General features: G+C 40.6%; 1 pseudogene; it reads left to right on the forward strand.

Annotated features, from left to right (window-relative positions):
- The first annotated feature begins 2,503 nt into the window (after positions 1–2,503).
- Positions 2,504–25,599, forward strand: part of LOC100954866 — a 144,130-nt pseudogene continuing 121,034 nt past the window's right edge.

Genomic DNA, 25,599 nt, shown 5'->3' on the forward strand with positions numbered 1-25,599 from the left:
CTTACCCTTTAATGCATAGTCTCTCCTTATGGCCACCCACAAAGGGAGAGATTAGACCAGCCACTGCAGTAGCCTGACTTTCTGTCACATGGCAGCTAAATGCAGGAGCCAACTGCTCCCAGCAACTCTTTGCCTACCTGAGGAGTGCAGCTGATTCAGGGTTGGGTGAAGTCCCCTCACCATGTGCTCTTCAGCCCTACCAGTCTTGATTGCTCTGTTCCCCAAATGATAGTTCTGAAACCTCTGACCAAATGTGCTCACAGATACAGTGGCTGGAATGGTTTTTGGTGTAGATAGAACATGGCGCTTAGTCACAGTACTAGGAATTTCAAATGCATGTAAAGTCATGGACTCAATTTTCCATTTCAATAGAATAGGTAAGAAATATTGGCAGTTGGAATAGTATTTAGAAAATGAAAATCAGGATGACAAAGAAAGGAATAACTTTAAATTCATAAAGAGAAAAAAATTCAAAAGAATGAAATCCAATAAATAAAATGGAATGGAGATGGTTATCATTTTAAAAGGTTTGAACCCACGTTTCTATTGCCAAGGCAACCATCACATTATGGGATTGCCAAACAACAAGGAAAAAGCAATAATAATCAGAACAAAAACTCTAAACAAGAGGGACAATTCATGTACAGATGTGAATTTCATAAAAAAGAGGATGAAAAGCTGCTTTGTTCATACTTTTAATGGTAAACCAAAGAAAGTGGGAAAATTAATATTCTCTTCTTTATTTTCAAAAAATATCAGAGAAAATATAATATACCATTCCAACTATGTATTCAGATCCTGCTGAATTCACATGGGGTTTTGTTGGTCCATTCTCTCAAAGATGTGGGTGTGTCATACACAGTGATATTTCATGTTTATTTAAAAGTCTACAGGATGAGTATTTTATTAAGGTTCCTCTTCTCTCCCGAAGTTTAGATTTTAATTAAAACAAGTGAATAGATTGAACAATTTTTTTTCTTTTTTAAATTATTATTTGCAAAAGGCACTGTATCAAAGAGATCTGTACTAAGCATTCAAGATAAGTATTGTGTGAGACCATAGACTGGGTAACTTCGTAAGGAATATGGAATACAGGTAGCTGGATGTTAAGAGGTTTAGTCATTGTCAATGACTCAATGAGGGCAATCTCGCTCTCAGTTCTTGGTGTGCTCTTGGGCTAAGATTGACCAGACACACCAAAGTAAGGCAAGCATGAGATGGAATTTATTGAGGAGGGAGCAAGATAGGATTCCAGAGTAAGATTAAGATATACCACAGATGAAGATTGGACCACTTGTTGCAACAGAAGAATGCTGGCTGTGGTCTGGGTTATGTTCTTATATGGTTTAGACGTCATTGTCACCATGGAACCACTTTGATAGACAGTTAACGACATGATAATTAGCCTTAGGTTGTCCTAGGTCACCTTCCAGACCCTATTGTACTGATGCCACTTGGCCTGTGGGCTAGAAAGTCGTCTACATTTTTTGCAGTTGGCTGCTAAGTGGTGATTGTTAGATTGGTAGGGTGTTCCCACCTCCCCCAGGTCTGGCAGTCTCTGGCAACAGATGGGGTGACACCAAGAGGGGGCTGACCTTGTCTCTCTCTGTGGGGCAAATTACTCCAGGCAGCACCAAGGCAAAGCACCCCCTTTCATCCCTGGGGGGGGGGTCTTGGAGATCCCTGGCTCCTTACCTAACGTCATCAGCAGATTTTTACTGAAAGTGAAATAGAAACCAAGTATATATTAATGTATTTGTGTAATGTTTACATCAGGTAGTATAGAAACAGACTTTTTAACAGCTATTTTCGAAAGCTCTGAGGTTTTTTAGATTTTGTTACTCTTTTCTTTCTACCCATTGCAACCTTGATCTTCAACTCCATACACACACACACACACACACACACACACACACACTCCTATACACAGGAAGAGGTGAGAGAGGGTGAACTCCTATTAACTTGAAAGACTTCTAGCGCCAGTCTGCGGACCAATCACATGACTGTGTGTTATTGGATTCGCGCCTGGCTTGCCCGTGTCTTTAACCCTTCTCATGGCAGCCTGAGGTCTTTGTCCAAATGTATTTTGTGCCACCGCACTTATTTTCTCATCCAGGAGTGCTGTTCTCTAATCGCGTAGAGAAAAACACAATGGAGAGAGGACCCGCGGTTCTGATGACCCAAGTGCCAAGTGACCCAAGACCCAAGTGTCCATGACTGAAAAGCCAGCCAAGACGCGTAGGAGAAGGCGCGGTCCTGAGGGCAGCTGCTGCCTCTGCAGCTGGCCTGGAAAAGGCCAGCTGACCGGCAGAACCCGGTCTGACGAAACTGCCCGCACCAGCCCGCGCCTGGGGCCTCTGGTCTGTGCCTGTGCCGCATGAGGACTCCCTCGGCGGCTGACCCAGGTCCTTCCCGGACTTTGAGATGCATTCTGCCCTGGCTGTCAGCCTGCCCTGAGAACCACGGTGGTGAAGCACCCCTGGACCCCGTTTTGTCCCAGGAAATGGCACGTGTATCTGAAGACCAATTGGAAAGTGTCCCCACTTACAAGAATCCGACCGTAATAGAACCAATGGGACACGGTGTCAGTATTAGCTCTTTTTACTAGATAAAACTTCCTTTCCTTCCTAGCCTCCGGCACCCCACCTACATGAAGGTAAGGGGCACCGGTTTCCTTGTTTGCAAGTTTGTGTATAGACACCCTTGGACAATTTAGCCTTGGGCTTTGTTTTGCCTTTTACAACTTTACTTGTCATTTTAGCTTTGCCCATACTCTCCATCACGCAGCAGCAGCCCTACTGGGCCTCACCTGCGCGGACAGTGCTGTCGCTGTACCTGGGACTGGCTTATGGACGTCAGAGTGGCTCTGGCTTGGGACACAGCAGAAAATTCAGCCAGGATATGTCAGTGCCTGAAGCTGGTGAGGCTCAGTCTACAGGGGATGGCGTGGTGGGGGCCGGTTTCTCCGGTCCTTTTGGTTGGTGTTTTCCTGACGGTTCTATGCTGTGCGATAAAGGGGCATCTTTTCCATCTGTGTATCCTACAGGCCTGGTATTCTGATCTTCTCAGTCCTGTGACCTATACCATGTGCTTTGATTAAATCTTTTTTGCCTACATTAGATTGAGTTGGATTGTTTCGCTTGCCAAAAAGACTTCCAGATATAGTGTCTTTAAAATGAAAAGGAACCCAGTGTCTAAGTTCTTTTGGCCTTACCAGAAGAGCTGCTTCCTGAAAGTGCTGACCTTATTTTTTTAAGAGATAGATAAGCATTTATTCATATGATGGGATTTGGAGAGGGTGAGCACAGAGCACTTCTAAGGTGACAGCAGAGCATGGGAGGGGCATCCACCGGCTTCAAAGACTTCCCTTAAAGCCTGTCCAGCTTCCAAGAAATGGAATCAGAGGGAGCAGAATGGCATGGAGAGTCTGAAAGCTCAGTGCTGCATTAAGAAACTTTCCCACATGTGAGTTATTTGCCTATTGGAAATAAATCTATCTGGATGCTGTATTGATCTTCTTGCCAAGACTGGCAAAAATCCCAGGGAGAGAATTTACTACTGAGAATGGCTTTGGGTCATTGCCTTCATAATGATATCCATTTTTAGAGGCTCCTTTGGAATTTTGAAAATGCTCAGATAGAACTAGTGGTTTCTGGCTCACTACAGCACCGAGATACTCTGCTTTGGCTTTGGGGATCAGAACTGCGGTTAATTAATGCCTTTCCTTCAGGCTGACCCTAAGAATGTTATAACACCTGAGGCGGTATTCAACTTCAGATTAGCATGCATGACATCCATTGATAACTGAGATTGCTCTGAAAATGTGCAGCGACAATTTAAAACCAAATCATGTTTATGACTGTTTTGTTATCTGTGAAGTATATTCAGAATGTAGAAGGAAAAGGCACTCAAGGATAAATGACCTCGTTTTATTATTCTGCGTTTATTATCAGTATATCTTAATTACTTTTCTTCAAATATCTGTTTTTGATATCAATCAGTGAATTGCACCTCTTTTTGGAGGGCTCGTTTGGGGAGAGGATCTTGATTTTTAGGTAAAAAAAAGCTGAAAGAAATCATGGTAAAAAGTTTAATGTTAGGGAAATTGGATTGTCTGGTTTGCAAACGACTCATTTTCAAGGAAGAATTAGTGAAATTGAGAGAGTTCCATTTGAGTTTTAGCATGTTTGGATTTTATGAGCCTTTGGAAAACATGTTCTCTAAATGAGTGCCTTTACTTTCTGAATATTAAAGATCCTATCTCAAGAGAACTGGAAAAATAGGAAGGGCAAAGCATTCTTGGGAAATAGCAGTGGTATTCTTTAACACTGGATTTTTCCAATTCCTTTATAAGTGAGACATTATGATTGAACAGCATAGAAATTAAGTATGATGTCGATGTTAACACGAAACTGTAGATAACAAAGACTCGAAAGTGTTTTGGAGGACAGGGGTTAGAGACACATTTATCTCTGTATTTCAGGCACCCAGTTTGCATGCTGTGTGACCTGTAGTTGGCACTCAGCAAATATTTGAATGAGAGAATGATCTTTGATGATATATGACACAGGTCAGCTTTTCATTTTGTTTTGCAGCTTTTTTTTTTTTTTTAAAGATAATTTATTCAAGTAAAAGCGATGTGAAGGACTACTTTGTTTCAGGGACCTCATAGGTGGTGTTAAATCAAACAAGCTTCTCTGCCTTCTGCTGAGAACAGGCCATGTGGGGGTAGACATCTTTCTGTTTGCTAATAATCTGGGACCCCATGAGCAGTTTCCACCTGAGGTGTTGGAAGGATGGTGGATACTAGCTTTGGTGGCCTGAGTCTTGGCTGCTAGGGTGCCAGCTTGTCAGGGAGCGCACGCATTTGGATTTTATACTTTTTGAAACAAAGGCACCAAGACAAAAATGATACGAGGAGAGAAGACAAGAAAGCTGCTGTGAACCAGGTGGGAATAGCTAACCAGAAAGAGGAAAGTCCCCAATTCTTGATGAGCACTCAGTCTCTCCTCTAGTTTCACATCTCCTTGATTATAATCTCTTGAAAAGAGTGGGTGTGTGCTTCTTATAAAGATTTTTCTAATTAATAACTAAGAACCCTTGTTTAGATATGTTTATTTTAACTAACTAATAAAGCCCAAGCAGAGCAGATATTAAAATTGGGTCTTTAAAAAAACAAAAAGACACCTGGAATTACTGCTTATGTTGAATAGAGCAATTCAACTTTAACTGTGACCACCTGAAAACTATCAAGCATAACCTGTTGATTTGAGGATGATATATAATTGTTTTCTAAATGAAATTATATCATTTATTGTTGGCATATCCTTTTATAAATCTTTTTTGGGTCCTTTCTGTCATTTGAAAACCCATTTTCTTGTGGTTTCTTCTAATGTGTTTTTCCTTTTTTTTTTTTTTTTAATTGAGACAGAGACTCAGTCACCCTGGGGTTGAGTGCTGTGGTGTCATAGCTCATAGCAATTTCAAACTCTTGGGCTCAAGTGATCCTCTTGCCTCAGCCTCCCAAGTAGCTGGGCCTATAGGCACTTGCCACACACCCAGTTTTTAGACACAGGGTTTTGCTCTTGCTCAGGATGGTCTAGAGCTCCTAAGCTCAGGCAATCCACCTGCCTTGGCCTCCCAGAGTGCTAGGATTACAGGTATGAGCTACTGTGCCTGGGCCTTTTCTACTTTTTATTTGTCTTCAATTTGTCAAAAGTTTACTAGTGTGATACTCAAACTCATCACTGCCCTTCCCTTTGACCCATCCTCCAAGACATGCTTATGTCCCTATTTTTGAAAAGATCTGTAATCTTCCACTTACACTGGACTGAAAAGTCATTCAAAGGCTTTTTTTGTTTTGTTTTGTAAATTCTTTACATCCAATCAGATTTCAAGAGCTCCATATTATATATACAAATTATTTTTTCCCCCGTTTCACTTCTTTCCATTCATATTCCCATCCATTATCTATAGGCTTCATTTCCTATTTCCTAGACTATTGGAGTATGCTACTTGATCTTCTATTTCTGATAGCTTCTTTCTCAATTCCATTTTGCATACTAAAACTGGATTAATCATGACAAAGTGAAGGTGTGATCATGTAGCTTCTTGTTCTTAAATTCATCCACATCAAAACAAATCTCGTTTATTGGCACCCAGGTTTCCACATTTGCGTCATGTCTTTATTCTCAGCTTTATTTCTTATACTTTCCTGAAAAACCTGTGTCAAACCAAACTGGATTCTGTGTTGCTATAGAGCTGCACTGCCCAGTGCTGGGCCTGCCAGCCACTGGTGATGCAAGAGTGAAAACACAGATGCCAATGCTAGACCATATTTAAAGATAGAACTCTGATCCACAAAATGCAGCAACCAGGTCTGAAATCCAACCCATTATCCATAGTAAGCAGCCCAGGAAGCTGCCCCTCTAGCCATAAATCAGACTGCTGTCTTAGCAACAATCCATCATGCCAAACAGTAGCCCTTGCCACAATCAGCCTACCTTTGAGTCTTTGGCAGCAGGTGAGTGATGGTTCCTGATTCCCTGCTATAGCACATTCTAAGTGAACAGCCTTAGCTTGTTCTCATTAGTTGGTCTTTGTTTATATTTCACAGTGGCTGTTTGAATTTAAATGAATTAAAATCATGGAACACTCACTAGAAGTTCAGTTCTTCAGTTACGATGTTTAGCCAAACTTCAAGAGCTCAATAGCTTCGTATAGCCAATGGTGACCTTGTCAGACAGCATAGACATGGACTGTTTCTGCTGTCTCAGAAGGTTTTACTGGACAGCTCTATATATGTGTCCAGGGCTTTCCCAGCCTATGCTACTCCTTCTGCTTGGATTGCCTTCCTCTTACATTTTCACTTGCCAAACTCCTATCCAGCCTTCATGGCCTAGCTTACTACCCACTTTGAGAAGCCTTCACTGACTCTTCTATTTAGACATCATTTCTCACTAGATAGTATTCTTCTTATAGTTCCCTGCCCTCCTACCAGATCATGGACTCCTGGACCTCGGCAACAGGGCTTACGTTTACTTTACCCCACAGAACCATGTGTCTTTAATAGCTTCTGTTTGTTAAATGTGGTTGGGAGGGGGATAAGGATCATATTGAATTACTCACTTTGAGATGTCACAGAATTTTTTTCTTGCTGAGAAAAAATGAGTTCTTTTTTTTTTTTTTTTTTGAGTTTGAGACAGATTCTCATTTGGTTGCCCTTGGTAGAGTGCTGTGGTGTCACAGCTCACAGCAACTTTCAGCTCTTGATCTTAGGCAATTCTCTGACCTTGTAGCTGGGACTCAGGCACCCACCACAACACCTGGCTATTTTTGTGTTGCAGTTTGGCCAGGGCCAGGTTTGAACCTGACACCCTCAATATATGGGGTGGGCACCCAACTCACTGAGCCACAGGCATTGCCCTGCTTGAGTTCTTTATAGATTCTGGTTATCAGCCCTTTGTTGGATATACAACATGCAAACATTTTCTCCCATTTTGTAGATTGTCTATTCACTTTATTGATTGTTTCCTTCGCTGTGCAGAAAGCATTTAAATTTAATCAGGCCCCATTTATTAATTTTTGTTGTTGCTGTGATTGCTTTTTGTGTCTTCATAAATACTTTGCCTAGGCTGATGTCTATAAGAGTTTTTCCAACATTTCTTCTAGGATTTTTGTAGTTTCATGCCTTAGGGTTAAGTCTGTTATACATCATGAATTAATACTTATAAGTAGGGAGAGGTGTGGATCCTGTTTCAATCTTCTGCATGTTGTTATACCATTTTCCCAGCACGATTTATTGAATGGAGACTCTTTCCCCAGTGTACGTTATTGTCTGATTTGTCAAAGATCAGGTGGCAATGTGAGTATGGTTTCATATCTGCATTCTGTTCTGAGCCATTGGTCTATGTCTGTTTTTGTGACAATGCTGTGCTGTTTGGTTACTATAGCCTTGTAGTATAGTTTGAAGTCTGGTAAAGTGATGGCTCCTGATTTGTCCTTTTTGTTTAAGGTTGCTTTGGTTATTCAGGTTCTTTTCTAGTTTCATATGAAGTGTAAAATTACTTTTTCTAGATCTGTGAAAAAATGATGTCTGTACACTGAATCTATAGATCGCTTAGGGTGGTATGGATATTTTTACAAAGTTGACTCTGCTGATACATGAACATAATATATTTTTCCATTTATTTACATTTTGTATGACTTCCTTCCTCAGTATCTTGTAGTACTTCCTTTAGAGGTCTTTTACCTCCTTCGTTAAATATATTCCTAAGTATTTTATCTTCTGTGAAAGTATTGTTTCTTGGTTTGATTTTCAGCTTGACTGTTGTTGGTGTATAGAAATGCAATTGATTTATGTACATTAATTTTGTAACTGGGAACTATGCTGAATTTATTTATCAAATTCAGGAGTTGTTGGATGGAATCTTTGGGGTTTTCTAGATATAAGATCAGAAAAAAATCAAACTCATGAAAAAGATGTGAATGGAAGCTTTTCAAAAGAAGATAGACTTAAAGGTGAATAAGAATATGAAAAAATAGTCAAAGTCTCTAATCATTGGGAAAATTCCAATCAAAACCACAGTGAGATATCACTTAACTTGAGTGAGAGTGGCTTTCAACAAAAAAATCCCCAAACAACAAATACTAGTGTGTACGTGGAGAGAAAAGAACTCATATGCTGTTGGTGGGACAGCAAACTAGTACAACCTATGTGGAGGTTGTATGGAGATACCTCAAAGAACTAAAAGTAGACCTACCATTTGATTGAGCAATCCAACTATTGAGTATTTACCTAAAGGGGGGAAAAAAGGACATTTTATCAAAAAGACACATGAACTTGAATTATCTATTGCAACACAATTCACACTCACAAAACTGTAGAATTAGTCCAAGTACCCTACCCATCAATACATGAGTGGATTAATAAAATGCAATATGTTTATACCATGAAGTACTACTCAGCCATATAAAAAATGGAAAAACAAACACCACATGTACTCACTATTAAATTATAACTAATTTATCAATACTTATGTGCACATTTAGTAGTAAAACCCAACAAACCGGTGGGAGGGGGGAAAGGGAGGGATAAATTCATACGTTGGGTACAATGCACACTTCCAGGGGATGGACATGCTTATAACTTTGACTGTAATTGTACAAAGCAATTCACGTAACTAAAACATTTGTACAACTATCATATTCTGAAATAAAAAATAAATAAAACCTCTTTTGGTCATAAATCCACGGGGGCTGGAGGGGGGAATATAAAGAAGTCACAGAATCACAGAGGAAATTGGTTTTTATGTTTTTCCTTTGGGACGCAGAATGTGCTGATACTGTTGCATGTGGCTTTGTTCTTCTCTTCCTGTTTCTGCATCTGTTATTCTCTAGACAGTCTTGTTTAACACTAGGAGCATGTTTAGAAAGTCAGCTGGGGATTCTTTCAGGGTATCCCATTTCTGTTTCTTGAAAGTCATGTGTACCTTCAGAAGTCTTTTCACAGGGTGGCAGCTGGGCCGAAGCTACAGGTCTGAGATTCTCAAGAAGACACTTTTGAAAATAAGCAGCTTTTTAATAAAGTCTCCAACACTACAGACAGATTCATGCCTTGCTTATATTTTCCTCCTCTTTAGAATATAATCCCAAGCTTCTGCACCTTACTACCATCTCTGTGCCTGATGAACTTTCTTCACATGACATGATGGTCAAATATCACCATCACTTTTAGCTATGAAGTCTTCCTCTCCCTCATGAAATGGAGTCATTCTTTTCTCTGGTTTTTTATCAATATCTACATATACATCTGTTTACTCTCACACTGTGGTGAGATGAACTTACAGGGTCTGACAATAAGATTGTGAACTCATCCTAGAAAAAGTGCTACATACCTCATTGCTGCATATCACTAAGGTCTATGAACCAATGCCACTGCCCAGTCCACCCTTCAAAGCAATTTTGGGACTCTTTTTCTGAAATGGCCATCAGAGATGTTATAATACTTTTGATGTCCTGAATGTCATCAAAATGTCTTCCTTTCAATATTTTCTTTATCTTTGGGTGAAGAAAAATGTCACTGGGGGCCAGGTCAAGTGAGTGAGAACAGTGCTCCCATGCAGTTATTTGTTTACTGGCTAAGACTTCCCCTCACAGGTAGTTCTGTATTGTTGTGATACAAGAGCCACGCTGTTCTCATGCCAGAATTTTCAGTTAAGAGTTTCCTAACTGTTCTATCAATGTTTACTTGGTCTGCTATGCTTTTCACAGTCAACTGACAATTTTGATGCACAATTCCTCAAATTTTTGTAATGTTTTCATCAGTTCTGCTTGTTACTGGCTGTGCTGATCTCTCTTCATCAGTGACACTTTTTCTCTTCTCTGAAAAATTCTTAATCCATTGCACACGGCCATTTTCTTCATGGCACTGTCTCCATAAACCTGGACTAAGATATACCTGATTTCACTTTTAGTCTTGCCACGTTTAACAAGAAATTTAATGTTTGTTCATTGTTCTAATTCAAGTACCACTATTCTCATGAAAGCACACAAAAACATGCAACAACACTCAGCATGGCACCCCCACGTGTCGACACTAACACAGCTGTGAGACACTGATATACCAAGGTTATGAAACTTTATAGAGTGCTGTTTGTCTAGCACTGCCAACAGGAGCGCATGGTGGTAAGTTCACAAATTTAATTGTCAAACCCTGTAAATGCTGATTCTTAAAGCAATGCTAAGAGGACAAATGCATGCTGCATATGGGGGGAATTAACTCACTTATATTTCTTATCTTTTGATGTTCTTGGAGCTCTTAATTTTGCATACTTTAGAATGTAAGCCACTAAAGCCCAGAGATAAAAATCTACTGTCTTCTCTCCCCTCAGCACTGTGCAAATCCAAGGGATAAGAGTATCTCATTCCCTCCAGTACAGCTGGAAAACCCTCTCCTTGCTTTGCACACCAATACAATGTTGTCAGGGAGAAGGTAATTGCTATTCAGTAGGTGTCTGAGACAGGAAAATCTGCAAGAAACAGAAATCGATGTGGGTGTTAGGACACTTATTTGCCAGAGGGCATGGGATATTTTGGGATAGGTGATGAGACTATGATGCTAGGTCACTAGCTGGGGATAGACTTAAAGGAAGGGAAGAATAGGAAGAAATGGAGCTACAGAAGAAAATGAACAATGTATGTAGCATTTTAGAAGAAATAGATAGAGGAACACCTTCCTTCTGAGAGTCCAAGAGAGTGAAGTGGCCAGTAGCATAGAAGGTGACTCCATGTATCACCTACTCTGTCATGTTTTGGAGAAATTTCTTGAACCCTCAACAAAGAACTACTCAAACGTTAATTATTGTTGATGCAAGAAAGCTTTGGGAGTGGGTAGGCATGCCGTGCTTTGGTACTCATCAAACGTTGGTCTATACCCTTGCCATGAGACATTGAGTGTCAGGTCACAGACACCCAGCTGGAGAGTAGTAAGAACATGCTTTCTTGTGTTATCAAACTCAGAGGACATGGACAAGAGGACCTGCCCCTCAGAAAAATTATTGTAAGGTTACAATAATAATTCCTTCATATATTTGACAACATTTGGAATAGATTTTGGAAGAAAATTGTTGACTTGAAGGTTGACCCTATGTCCTCTCTGTCTATATCCCAAATGCAACGCCAGTTTCTGATTCATAGTGGGTGCTTAAAAAAGTCTGCAGAATGAATTACGGGGCTTGTTGATTCATGAAGCACAATAAATGGGCTAGAAGTAAATGTGCTGGCCATTTTGCTGGGAGATAATATGAGAATTTATTTTCCAACTCATATGCTTTCTTTTACAGACCAGAGGCAGGCTAGAAGCGGAGATACAGATTTAACTTGAAACGCTATGGCCAGAATCCTCTTGGGAAGGCAAATCATTGAACTATAAGATGTCAGAGCTGAGAGAATCTTAAAGCCCACTTGTTTCCATCCTTTTATTTTGTAGATGAAGATATCGAGTTTCAGATAGTTTCTACATAGCTTTTTTAAATGTGAAAATATCCTTTTAGAGTCTTGCCAATTTCCAGGTTAATTTAAAGATTGAAGTGTTGTAGTTCAAGTTCCTGTTTAATTTCTTGATGTTTATGAGCCTGTCCCACTCAGATATAGGTCTGGGTGTGGGGCACATCATTTTCCTTCCTTTTATTCTTCCTTTTATTTTTTCCTTTTATTCTGCATTTTCAGCCCACTTGCTGAAAACTTAGCTCTATCCCACCCCTTGCCTCCTCCTCTCCTGCTGGACAGTGGAAGAAACATACAGTCAGCCCAAGCATTCCCTCTGATTTCGCCATCCCCTGTATCATCTGCCAGCTCTAAGCTCCCTCCAACACATAGGGGACTTTGGGAAAAAGACTATCATTTAATTATGAAAACATGCAAGCTTTGTTTTCACATGTGAATATTTTTTTTTCATAATAGGAATAACTGGATAAAGGACTTTTTGTTTCTGTTTTTGCAGTTTTTTGGCTGGGGGCCAGGTTTGAACCCACCACCTCTGATACATGGGGCCAGCACCCTACTCCTTGAGCCATAGGCACTGCCCTGGATAAAGGAGTTTTTGAAAATTATAGCAGCATTTGAAAACCTTTCTTGCTCATCTTACCAGATTAGTCTAGAACTGCCATGAATTGTTCAAGGAAGAAGTGTGACAGGCTGATGTGCACTGTTTTTTGGAGAAGGATAGGCAGAGGTTGATTAAACATTGATGTGATTGGATATTGCTGCACTTTGCTTTGTGATTCTTCTGGGGTCCAAGAATCAGAACCATGACTATTCCTCTTACATGTTACATTTGGGGTCCTGCTATTGCTCTGACTAACCATGTCACGCTATCCTGCTTGGAGTTCCTTCTCAGATAGCTATCCCAGCTGGACCCCCAGGGGAAGAGACGGCCCCCAGTGACCCCTTCCTGGCTCAACAGAATGAGCTGGGCGGATTAATCAACTCTACTTTGGGTTTGTGCTGCAGAAAACCCAACCAGAAATGGCATAAACAAATTACGATTTCTTTTTCTCTCATAAGAGGAATTCTGGAAGTGAGTAGCAGAATTGGTTCAACAGCTTAGAAATGTTGGAAGAAAACTATTCTTTTACAAACAGTTCTGAGAGCTCAGGCCTGTGAATTAATCACAACAGACAATTTAACAAGAGAAAAGTTGATGACACATTGAGGGGTATTAGACATGCCCCTCTAAAATATGCTTATTTTGAGCTAAAGGATATTGAAAACCAGTAGACACAGGCCCAATGACCTGTGTGTCTCACTAGGCAGAAAGCCAGGCTGAACTCTTACGACACAAAAAGAAAAAATGGGACCAGGATAGGTCTCCCTGGGAGGGAAAGAATCTATCACCGGTGAGCTCTGAGAACCAGATTCACAAGAGCCACAGTCCAAAGAACTAATTCTTCCAAATGTTTTTCTCCTGTTAATATAAATACAAAAGGGAAAAGACTGAGACCTTGGTTCAATTTGTCTCTGCAGACAGAAGCCCCGAACCCGTTTTTCTTTTCTTTTCTTTCTTTGTTTTGGTGGTTTTTGGCCGGGGCTGGGTTTGAACCCGCCACCTCCAGCATCTGGGGCTGGTGCCCTATTCCTTTGAGCCATAGGCACCACCCCAAACCCATTTTTCTTTAACAAGATGTTGTAGAAGCCAAGGCACTCAGCACCCATTTGAGTTACTCAGCTCTAAATATGCCAATGTGTCCCACAAACATGCAGGTGCTAATAAACTTGTATTTGTTTTTCTCTTGTTCACCTGCCTTTGGGCTAATTGACAGGGCTCCAGTTGGGGAACCTGAGATGAGTGGAGGGAGAGGCTTTTTTTTTTTAGCTTCCTCCAAGCATGCAGGGGCACTCCATGGGCAGGTCTTCAAACATTAAGGATCCCTAATTAGCATCAGGAAGTCTGGGAGGTTCTGACAAGGGTTGTATACAGGATTTCTCATCCCAGGTGCTAATGGTCATTCTCTTTTCTGTTTGGAAGCTCCCTGAAGGGGGGTTTATGGCAGCTGAAGTCTCACATGGAGGTGCTGAGGATTATTCTTCTTTCTCCCTGACTGGTGCTGTGCTGAGCAGTGGAAGTTCAGAGAAGACTTCTTTCTCAGCTGCTGTGTGTCCAGATATTTTCAGTTTAAATTAGTCTTTATGCCGTTCTGGTGGCTTGTTGTTCCCTTCAGCATCTCCTGTCCTGGTCACAGGGGTGTGTGTTTGGGAGGGGGAGCTGCAGACCATTCAGAGAAGGAGGTGGGATGGTTTCTTCTCCTCTGGCTCTCCCTTTTGGAGGGGAAATCCCTCCTGAGGGTAGCCATCAGGCTCACCTGGGGATCTTTGTAAGGCTATAGATTCTCAGGAGCTGGCCTGGGGGTGCATGTGTGTCAGGAAAGATGAGGGGAGGGGTTTAGGATCTACATTATCAAAGCATCTGCCAAGAGTGGGAGCCACCCCAGTAGGGAGGAATCCCTGCCTATGAGCCATCTCTGCACCAGCTGCAGGGTGTCATTTGCACCGTGGCGGCTCCCAGAGTATTAAACATTATGGAGTTTATCCACTCAGATTACAAATTAAGTCTGTAGTCCCAGTACTTAGCCAGTTTTCTCAAAGCTTATGTGTATTTGTAAGAGGTCTGACAATTACATTTGCAAACTCATCCTAGGAGAAATACTACATACCTCATTGCTCAAAATATCACTATAATCACTTTTGAAGTACCTCTCTTGTGAAGCTATGCACCAGTGCCAGCCCTAGTAAACCCTTTAAAACAATTTTGGAACTCTTTTCTGGAATGACCATTATCCTTGTATTATCCTTGATGTCCTGAATGTCATCAAAAAGTTCTTCTTTCAATATTTCCTTTATCTTTGGGTGAAGAAAAATGTCATTGGGGGCCAGGTCAAGTTGAGTAATGAAAGTGCTCCAGTACAGTTATTTGTATACTGGCTAAAAACTCCCTCTCAGACAGTGTCCTATGAACTTGTACACTGTCGTGATGCAAGAGCCACACCTTTCTCATGCCAAAATTTTCAGTTAAGATTTTCCTATTTCTCCATCAATGTTTCCTTGATCTGCTATGCTTCTCACAGTCAGCCAAATATTTCTATACACAAGTTGATAAATTTTTGCCATGTTTTTGTCAGTTCTGCTCATTACAGCCCCTGATCTCTCTTCATCAGTGACCCTTTCTCTCCTCTGAGAAAAACATTTAAACCATTTGCAAACTGCCATTTTCTTCATGGCACTCTCCCTGTAAACTTAGACTAACATGTCTCTGATTTCACTTCCACTCTTGCCAAGTTTAACATGAAATTAATGAATGTTCATTGCTCTAATTTAGGCTCCAACATCCTCAATAACATGCAACAATAATGAACACCATTCAGCAAGATGCTGCCGCATGTTGACATGAACACAGCTGTGAGACATTGATATGCCAAGGTTATAAAACTTTACTGAGCTGTTTGTACAGTGCTGCCAGTATATCAGCACATGGTAGCAAGTTCATGAATTTAATTGTCAGATCTTGTGTTGGGTCTGTATATGAGCTTTTAGCTTGTTGATCTTTATTGTTAAAAATAAAGTTTAAAAATCATTTTTATCTTTTATGCCAGTATTATGCTGTTTTGATCACTATAGCCTTGTAGTATACTCTGAAGTCTGGTAAAGTGATGCCTCCAGATTTTGTTCTTATTTAATAGAATTATGTTCGCAATTTGGGTAATTTCTGGTTCCATATGAAATGTGGAATTATTTTTTTCAAGATCTTCAAAGTACAACATTGGAATTTTTAATGTGGATTGCATAAAATCTGTTGATGACTTTGAGCAGTTATAGACATTTTAATAATGTTGATTTTTCCCAGCCATGAGCATGGTATATTCTTCTGTCTGTTAACACCCTCTGCTATTTCTTTTCTCAGGGTGTTATAGTTCTTTTTGTAGAGATCCTTTGCATCCTTTGTTAAATATATTTTAAAGTATTTCATTTTCTTTGATACTACTGCGAAGGGTATTAACAGAATAGAATAGAAAATCTAGAGGTGAAACCAGCCTCATATTGCTTTCGGATCTTTGACAAAGCTAACAAAAAAATACACTGGGGGAAAAATCCCTATTCAATAAATGGTGCTTGGGGAACTAGTTAGTCAAATGTAAAAGACTGAAACTTGACTTAGAGCTCTCATTACTTACAAAAATTAACTCATGATAGATGGATTTAAATCTAAGGAATGGAACTAAAAAAACTCTTGAAGAAAGTATGGGAAAGAATTTATGAAGAAGACCTAGGGAAAGAATTTATGAAGAAGACCTCATTGGCATTTGCAGAAACCACAAGAATAAATAAATGGGGCCTGATCAAGTTAAAAAAGTTTCTGCACAGCTGAGGACACGATCAATAAAGCAAAGAAACAACCTTGTGAATGGGAGAAGATATTTCCATTCTATGAATCTGACAAAAGGCTTAGTAACCAGAATCTATAAAGAACTCGAGGAAATTAACAAAAATAGAACAAACAACCCTGTTAAAAACTGGGCAAGAGACATGAATAGAAACTTTTCTCATGAGGATAGATGAATGGCCAATAAACACATCAAAAAATGTTCATTGTCCCTAATTATCAGAGAAATCAAATAAAGACCACTTTGAGATATCATCTATCCCCAGTGAGAACGGCCCACATTATAAGGTCCCAAAGCTGCAGATGTTGGTGTGGGTGCAGACAAAAGGGAACACGCATGCACTGTTAGTACAAACTGATGCAACCTCTATTGAAAGATGTATGCAGAGTCCTCAAAGAACTAAAAATACATCTACCATTTGATCCTGCAATTCCATTACTATGTATCTACCCCCCCACCCCAAAACATTGTATCATAAGGGCATTTTCACTTGAATGTTTATAGCAACACAGTTCACAATCCCAAAGATGTGGGACAACCCTTCAACGCATGAATGGATTAATCAATTGTGGTATATGTTTAGTATGGAATACTATTCAGCCATATAAAATGACGGAGATTATGTATCTTTGGTAACAACCTGGACTAATTTGGAGAAGATTCTCCCAAGCAAAATGTCATAAGAATGGAAAAACAACATCACCTATACTCAGTACTAAATTGCAGATTAACATCTATGTGCTCACAAGAGAGAAAAACTCAATTAAATTCAAATGAGGGGGAAGGAGAAAAGAGGTTGGGTAAGTTTCCATCCAACAGGTCCATTGCATGGGTATATGGCACTCTTCTTGGATGAAGGTCACAACCACAACTTGAACTTTTACCTTACAAAAGCAAACTATGTAACATGATCATAAATACCCTCATTTTAATCTGAAATAAAAAATGTAAAAAAAAAAGTATTTCAAGTGTTTATTGGAGAATAAACTTCCAATAAAATAAAAATGAATCACTTCTATCACTGACTAGGCCATTGTAACATGAAGGTGAGAAACTTAGTACTGGAAGTGGTGGCCCATACCTGTAATCCTAGCACTCTGGGAGGCCAAGGTGGGAGGATTGCTTGAGGTCAGGAGTTTGAGACCAGCCTGAGCAAGAGTGAGATCCCTGTTTCTAGAAAAATTATCTGGGCCCAGGCATGATGGCCCATTCCAGTAGTCCCAGCTACTTGGGAGGTTGAGGCAGGAGGATCACTTTAGCCCAGGAGTTGGAGGTTGCACTGAACTACGATAATGCCATTGGACTCTACCTGGGGTGATAGAGTGAGACTTTTGTCTCAAAAAACACAAAAAAGGAAGAAAAAGACCACTTCGCATTCAGTTTCTTATTATTAATAGGGGCACTTTGGGCAGACAATCAATTTGTGGATTTAAGAGGCAAAGAGAAGGGATGGGGGAGGGAGGCCAGCACACACAGCCACTGAGAATATCGAGCAGTTCATGTGTGCCTGTGGTTATGAGGGAACTGAGGTGGCGAGAACTCTCTCGTGGGAGACTGAGGAGTGGCTGCACAGTTCTGCAGGCCCCAGCTATGTCACTGTGGTCACGTCGGCCTCTGAGTCTCAGCTTCCTCTCCTGTAAAATGATCATATGCTCTGCACTCTCAGTGAGATAATGTATGCAAATGTGCTGAGCATGCACGAGTCCTGGATATAAGAAGGGACCAAAAAGGCAAGAAGTGAGTTAGTCAGAGGGGTCCAGCCCCTGAATGGGGGACTACTTTTCTGCCTTTCAAACAATAAATATGGTCCCCTGTATCCCCCTTGTGAGTTAGCCTACGGTGCAGAGAGACTGGGTCTGTTACATTCTATACATTTCCCAGAGGTAGGACATAGTTGTATATTATTTTGTGAATCAGTTATAGATAATTTTTTCTTCCACCTGTCCTTGCAAAATGTGTATGTGTAGTGAGACATGTTTTTATAAATATTTCCAGAGAGGGATACAATTCAGACTATTTTCTCCTTGTATTTGGTATAGCTGATAAAGGAACTGAGAGATAGAAATGTAAAATTAGTCTATTTTCTGGACAATAAAAGCCTGTAAGTAGGAACATGGAGCTTTCTATTCAAGCCTGCCCTTAGGGAAATATAGATCAAGATGCAGCGGTCAAATGTGAATTGCTTCATCTGAAAAGGACACGACGATTTTGGTGTAATATGGACTGGCATCTTTGTCTTATAAACTTGGGTTTAAGAGTATTTACAACCCAGTGGCTCAGGGGTCTTGAGGGATTTCTCTTCTCTCCTAGTCCACAGTTGTTGGTTTTTCCAGCATTGATTTCTGTAGCTTACTTGGCTTCCCTCAGCAGAGATGGAATGTGTTTTCACAAATTTTAGATGGAGAATTTGTTTCTAGTTTTTGTTTTGTTTCTGTTATCATGGTGACCTTCTGATAAGTTTCAAACTAGTGAAAGAGCTCATTTCCCTGAGATCTAGTGAGTACGTTGATAATAGGAGAAGGGAGACTTTAAAAAGAATGTCCTTTATTTTATTTGCTTATGTTTCTGACCCTCACCTTGTCAGGTCCTGCTGGGAAGGATCTCTGAGTCTACAGCTCGGTGGGAAAAGCAAGGGGTGGCTGCACTACCCCGTGACCCTGCTTTTTTTTTTTTTTTTCCCAGTTTTTGGCCAGGGCTGGGTTTGAACCCACCACCTGCAGCATATGGGGCCTGAGCCCTACTCCTTTGAGCCACAGGTGCCACCTTTGCCTTTTTGTATTTACAAATCTTCATGTTTAAAGACCCTGAAGGGCATAGCTTTTCATGTGGTGTGTGTTTCATTGTTCTCACTCAGGGTGGAAGTGAGTGAATGAAGCCACTAATTTTGTTACTTATTTCATCCTGTGAGTAAATTTACTTTCAAACCACTGTGTTTGTTTATGATTCCAAAATTAATCATATGTTGAAACCTATTCTTGTTCCTTTGCTGCTTTTGGTTCTGAAACATGTTGATATTTGAAATTGAAATTTCCCAGCGAGTGTTCACCACCCACTTTGGAATCCCAAGTACGTCAGGGAAGCTCTCTGAGTAAACACACAAGATTCTGGGAAACACTTTTTTAAAATTTTTTTGAAAGAAGTCCTCTCTCAATAAATTTTTGGATTGTGAAAACTGAAAGATATCTAAATGTCAGCAGCAAGGCAAGGAGCCTCATACTTAATGTACTTTGGTATCTGCCTAAGTGATATTAAATCAGAGAACACAGCCTTCAAAGCCAGCCTGTGTCTCTGCTAAAGAGCTGACACAGCTCTCCAGAATTTCTGGGCGTCTGTGACTTACCTGGCAGCCAATCAGACACCCCCTTCTAGGTCTCATAATTGTAAGTTCTAGAGGAGGAAGCAAATCTAATACCCTTATCGTAAGCGTCCTTTTCTTGGATCGGTTATTTTTAGAAGCATATTTCAGTGACAATGATTCTATCCAAGTGTGTCCATTATGTTTAAAGGTGACCTTAGGGATGATGAGTGTTCCAGTTATTCCTGCAGTACAGCCAGCCTCGTGTTGATACAGTCAGACTCCTACACCTCTCTCCCTTGTGATCAGCAACATGGCGAGGGACAAAGTGACACTCCTAGGCCCTGAGAACGAATCCAGTCTGTGACCTTTGCCTCATTAGCAGCCTGACCCAGCCAATCAGAGAAAAGTCTGCCTTTGATTCTGCTGGCACAGACGTGGCTGCGACAAGGACCGCGATGGCCTCCTTGGTGTGGCTGTACGAAGCAGGCTGGTTCCCTTTGAAATGCTCTGTCAGTGTAGACGCACCAACCGAGGCTCTTGCTGTCTGCCTCTCTGTATCTCTTTCCCCCTGTAATTAAAATGCCAAAATGCTCATGTTACTCACTGATCTAAAATAAATGCCAGAAACTTTGCAACCTTAAATTTTTCTTTCCTCAGAAATGCATCAAATGCTCACAGATATGCACTGAAATCCAATACCTAGATGTTTAGAAGTGTTGTATTTAAAAAAAAATTGACTATTCATTTGAAATAATTTCAGACTATAAAAAAGTAGCAAAATAGTACAAAGAATATTCCAATTAACTCTTCACCCAGCTTCCCCAAGTGTTAACATGATACATAATCTTTATACACGGTATAATGAACAAACCAGCAAATTAATGTGATCTGATACTGCTAATTAATCTATAGAACTTATTCAATTTTTTCCCAATTTTGCTATCCATATTCTTTTTCTGATGCAGGATCACACATTGTGTTCAGTTTTCCTCACCTGTCTCTTCCAATCTGAGACTATTTTCTGTGTTTCATGACACTTTTGAAAAATATGAGTCAGGTATTTTGTGAAATGTCCCTCAATTTGGGTTTGTCTGCATTTTTCTCATGATTAAATTTAGATTTTGTGTTTTAGGCAAGGATATGACAACAATGACATGTGCCATCCTCAGTGCTCCACATCAGGGTACGTGTTGTCAGCAGGTCTCACTGCTGTGATGAAGGGGGCGTCTGTCACTGTGAAGGTTCTATTTTCCCCTTTGTAGTTCATAAGTATGCTGTGGAGAGAGCCTTCAAGACTATGCAAACACTGTTTCTCATTATACTTATTCGTATCTTTGAATTTTTGAAATTGAAAAACATTGGCAGGACCATGTCCTATATTTCTGAAGATGTGCCATGAAACGTAAGAATATCGAGGTGAGAAGGAAGAGTTTTAGGCCCTAAATCCCACTTTGTCATTGTGACAATTGGTGTTTATTTTATTGACATCAATAACACAGTCCGTGATCTTTGGCACTATTTCAGGGTCTTTCCTTGGGTGAAAAAAATTCAATATATGAATTTTGTGAACAAAGGTAGATTTCAAAAATTCCATGAATGAAGAACACATAGTCTATGTGCCAAGATCCAGTCCCCGTGCCCTCCCTCCTGTCCCTCTCCCTTCTGTGACACTCACGGAGGACGACTGTGTGCCAGTCACAGGCATAAAAAGCTGGGGAATCAGAGTCCTGACCTTCAGAAGTGCTATGCTAGAGGCACCCAGAAAGCACATACTTAGATGGGGTGCTGAAGTGTTGGTTGGCTGGGTTTGGCCTAAAAGCTTTTTATCCTGAAACAACAAAGTGAAAATCAAGGCACAATGTTAACAAAGGATCAAGGTGAAATCAGGGTGGGCTGGGAGCTGGCAGGAGCAGTGCTATCTTTAGGATGCGTGGCAGGTCCTCCTGCCTTGCCTTTGTGGCATCTGCTGCTGCATGGCTTTCATTACGAGCTAATAGCTACTGGATTCTACAGGAAACAGAAAGAAAGAAAGAAACCCCAAATTCACTGAACATGAATGTGATCAAGTGGGTGTTCTTCTCTCCGAGACGCTGAAAAATCCACAGCATGGCTGCTTGCTGAGAAGCAAAGAGGAAGAAGCCAGAGATGACCTCTTTGAAGTCTTTGAACCAGGATTAGACAGGAGGTCTTCTCTGCTTAGTCCTTGGTCGTTTGGGTAAAGGGCAATCCTGAGAGCACTTTATGCTATTTAAACGTTAACAAGAGGGTCCCATGACCTATAAACCTTCTTGTATTATTATTATTATTATTCTTATTTTTCCCTCCTGGACTTAATATGTGTGTTACACATATACATATATATATAATCTATGTATTTTAATTCAGGTTAATGTGAGGGTACAAACAACCAGGTCACAATATTTGAATGTGATAGATAGAGTCCCTCCCTTCTTGTATGAGCCACCTTTTAGCCAGGAAATTACGTGTCTTCTCTCTGCTGCCCTAGGCTAGAGTGATGCCATGGCATCATTGTAGCTCACAGCAACCTCAAACTCCTGGGCTCAAGCCATCCCCTTGTCTGGCCTCCCAAGTAGCTGGGACAAGTGGAGTGCACCACCATGCCTTGGCCTGGCTAATTTTTCTATTTTGGTAGAGATGGGGTGGGGTTGTCTCGCTTTTGCTCAGGCTGGTCTCCGACTCCTGAGCTCAGGCAATCGTTCTGCATTGGCTTCCCTGAGTGCTAGGATTATGGGCATAAGCCACAGAGCCCTGCCTGTCTTTTTACTTTGATTCAAATAATTTTTCCAACTCTCTGGTTTTCTAGACTCTTAAGAAAGGATTTCAGGTATCTATTCATATATTTTCAGTATATCAGTTTACTTTGAATTTTTTTATGGTAAAGTATATAGATACCACATTATTACAGTAACTAAAGAAATCAGTTCATCCTGTAAAATGATGAATTATGAAAGTGCTGAAATTATATTATACCTTCATCAGGGAGACAGCCAGCAATGTCTCTAACAGGGAAATCTTCATGAAGTAAAACCTACAGAAGCAGGGAAACATAATACATTATAGCTGTAAAAAATTGAATGGAATAATTATTTATTTTAAAAATCAAGAGTATATGCTATTTCCTGAATTTCTTCTGACCACATAAGAAAATGGAAAAAGAAATACACCATTCAGTTACTCTCCTAAGCTTCTTGTCTATCATATATCATTTAGTGGAATAATATATATTCCTGACCATCTCAGATCTGTCTGCCTTTTTATTCTGAATGGTTACCCCCTTCATCCATTTTTATAGGAAGACTGAATAGATCTGGATTGGAGATCAGTAAGAATAATGATGAGTGAGTGAGTTGAATGACTCACACGGCCATCATGACCAAGGCTTAGAATAAAGCTCTGACTTTCTGTGAATCTCATTCTACCAAGCCCCCTGAGACCCTGAGTCCTCTTTGGAAGCACATTTTGCTTCACAAGGAAGCTCTGGGCACCCCACTTAATGCTAACTCAGTATTTCCCAACCTTTTTCTTTTTTTTATCTCACCATACATTTGAACCTATAGGTAAACTTCCATGGCACACTTAAATTACATTGATCAAGAAAAAAAAACTTACCGTACTTTGAGCTCCTTTAAAACATAATTTAATTAATGAACTTTAAATTTTTTTGAGGCACCCCTAAGATCATCTCATGGCACAGCAGTGTGCCGTGGCACTCCAGTTGAAAATCACTGTGCTAAAGGGTGTTCATGGTTGTTGGTGGGGATGGGAGGTAGCCACCCTTTACCTGGTGTTCTCACCGTGCTGTGTACTTAGTCTCCCATGTGAGATACAGCAAACGTGCCAGTCATCCCAACTGTGACTGTAGCTCCTTCCAGGTCTCTGGGTAGTTAATCATACTGTTAGTTATTGGAAATTTCATAGCCCTCCTAAGAGTTTATTAATTATTATTAAATACTATTGAGGCTGCCCTCTGGGAAGATTTGCTTGTTCAAAAAAGAGCAAAAGGCTCTTTATATCATGTCTGAATTTAATACAAACCAACACTTACAGAAAGGTTAGATGCAATTCAAATCCATTAGCAAAATGACATGTCATTTGCAAATAAAATACTCAAATCAACGGAGGTCTGCCTAAATCTCCCCACCCTACCCCATCCTCTCCTGCCGTCATTGTCCTTTTTAAAACATTATTCAAAAACTATGACTAATTGGTCCGACTCTAAACATGTTGCATTCCCAGCTTGGTTCCTTTGGGATCTTTTGGCTGTACTGTCTCTATTTCATCTGAGACTGCTATGAAAGTGATCAACACTAACCAAGTAGGATTTCGTGAGGTCAGTGGCCAAACCAGACACAAACAGGGCTGGGACAGAGATGTGAATATGCTCATCAGACAAGAAACAAGTGTCAGAGCCTCCGCCCCTCCTTTCACACCTTCAGCCTGTGAGCTGAGGAGGCTGGTATAGTTGAGCCAAGTCCACATTCCTAAGTGAAGAGGAGCGAGGGTCAGAAGGGAGGCAGGTGTAGATGGTAGGAGTGGACTGTCCTCAGGACTGCGATAACACAGTTTCTGTGGCCTAAGAGTGTTAGTCACAGGGGATTCTTGGGTGCTCAAAGCAACTGGGGACCTCAGGGTAGGGCGCTGGTGGGTAGCAGCCCACCCTACCAAGCAGCCAGCCAGGAAAGCTGCATGGTGGGGCTATCACTGCAATTGCAGACTTTGACTGTGACCTTGACCTATTGCTGGCAGCCCTTCTTAGCCTGCACCCTGGTGCTTTCCTGCCTCAGCTGCATCCTCATTATTTTATCACACATAGTCCCTTCCCTGGTCCAGAGCGGGACTGGGGTGCTTTTATGCAGAAATTGACTTACCAGCTAGATACTGTGAAGATTTCCAATATATCTATAGTTACAAGTGGATAAAAAGCCCAGAGAAACTAGGCAAGTGCTTTTAAGGTATCCTTGGAAAACCTGGGCAAACTGATGAGCAAAGAAAGAGGTGGACTATTATAAAGTGCGGCCCCATGCCAGGCCTCATGGGGGTACAGCTATTCTGACATTTTTCAATAAAGGTGCAAAATGAAAAAAAAAAAGCAAAATTGTACATATGCTATCACCATGACTGCAGAAGACAAAGAAACATTTGTGCATACTACCCACACTGGGAAGGAAGACGACAGGATGTTAAAATGCTTTCTGGGGCCAGGTGAGGTGGCTCACACCTGCAATCCTAGAACTTGGGGAGGCAGAGGTGGGAGCCTTGCTTGAGCAAGAGATAGACCCCCTTCTTTACTAAAAATAGAAAAAAATAGCTGGATGTTGTGGTAGTTACCTGTAGTCACAGCTACTCAGGAGGCTGAGGCAGGAGGATCACTCGCACCCAGGAGTTTGAGGTTATTCTGAGCTATGATGATGCTACTGCATTCCAGCCAGGGTGACAGAGTGAAACTCTGACTTGAAAAAAAAATGCTATTTCTGTATGGTAGGAATATGGATGATTTTTTTCTTCCTTTTACTTTTTATTTCTCACATTTTATATAATGAGCATGAATATCTTTTCCATAAAGAAACATAAATAAACCATGGCACACATACAGATACACAGACTCTGAAAAAAAATTTTTTTAAAAAGGACTTTAAATCTCAAAAGTCCAGCTACTCATCAGTTTTGTGTGGACCCTAAAATTCCCATGTTTGGTTGAACATCTTATCTTCAGGAAGATCTCATTTTAAAATATGGAATGCTACATAGTAGAGGGACTATTAATTAATCCATGAATACTTTAGTCTAAAAAATGTACCTGATTTTCTAGCCTGGCCAAATGTAGAGAGCATGAATCCAAGAGAA

Source organism: Otolemur garnettii, unplaced genomic scaffold (assembly GCF_000181295.1).
Source record: "Otolemur garnettii isolate 467f Iridium unplaced genomic scaffold, OtoGar3 scaffold00167, whole genome shotgun sequence".
NCBI classification, from domain to species: Eukaryota; Metazoa; Chordata; class Mammalia; order Primates; family Galagidae; genus Otolemur; species Otolemur garnettii.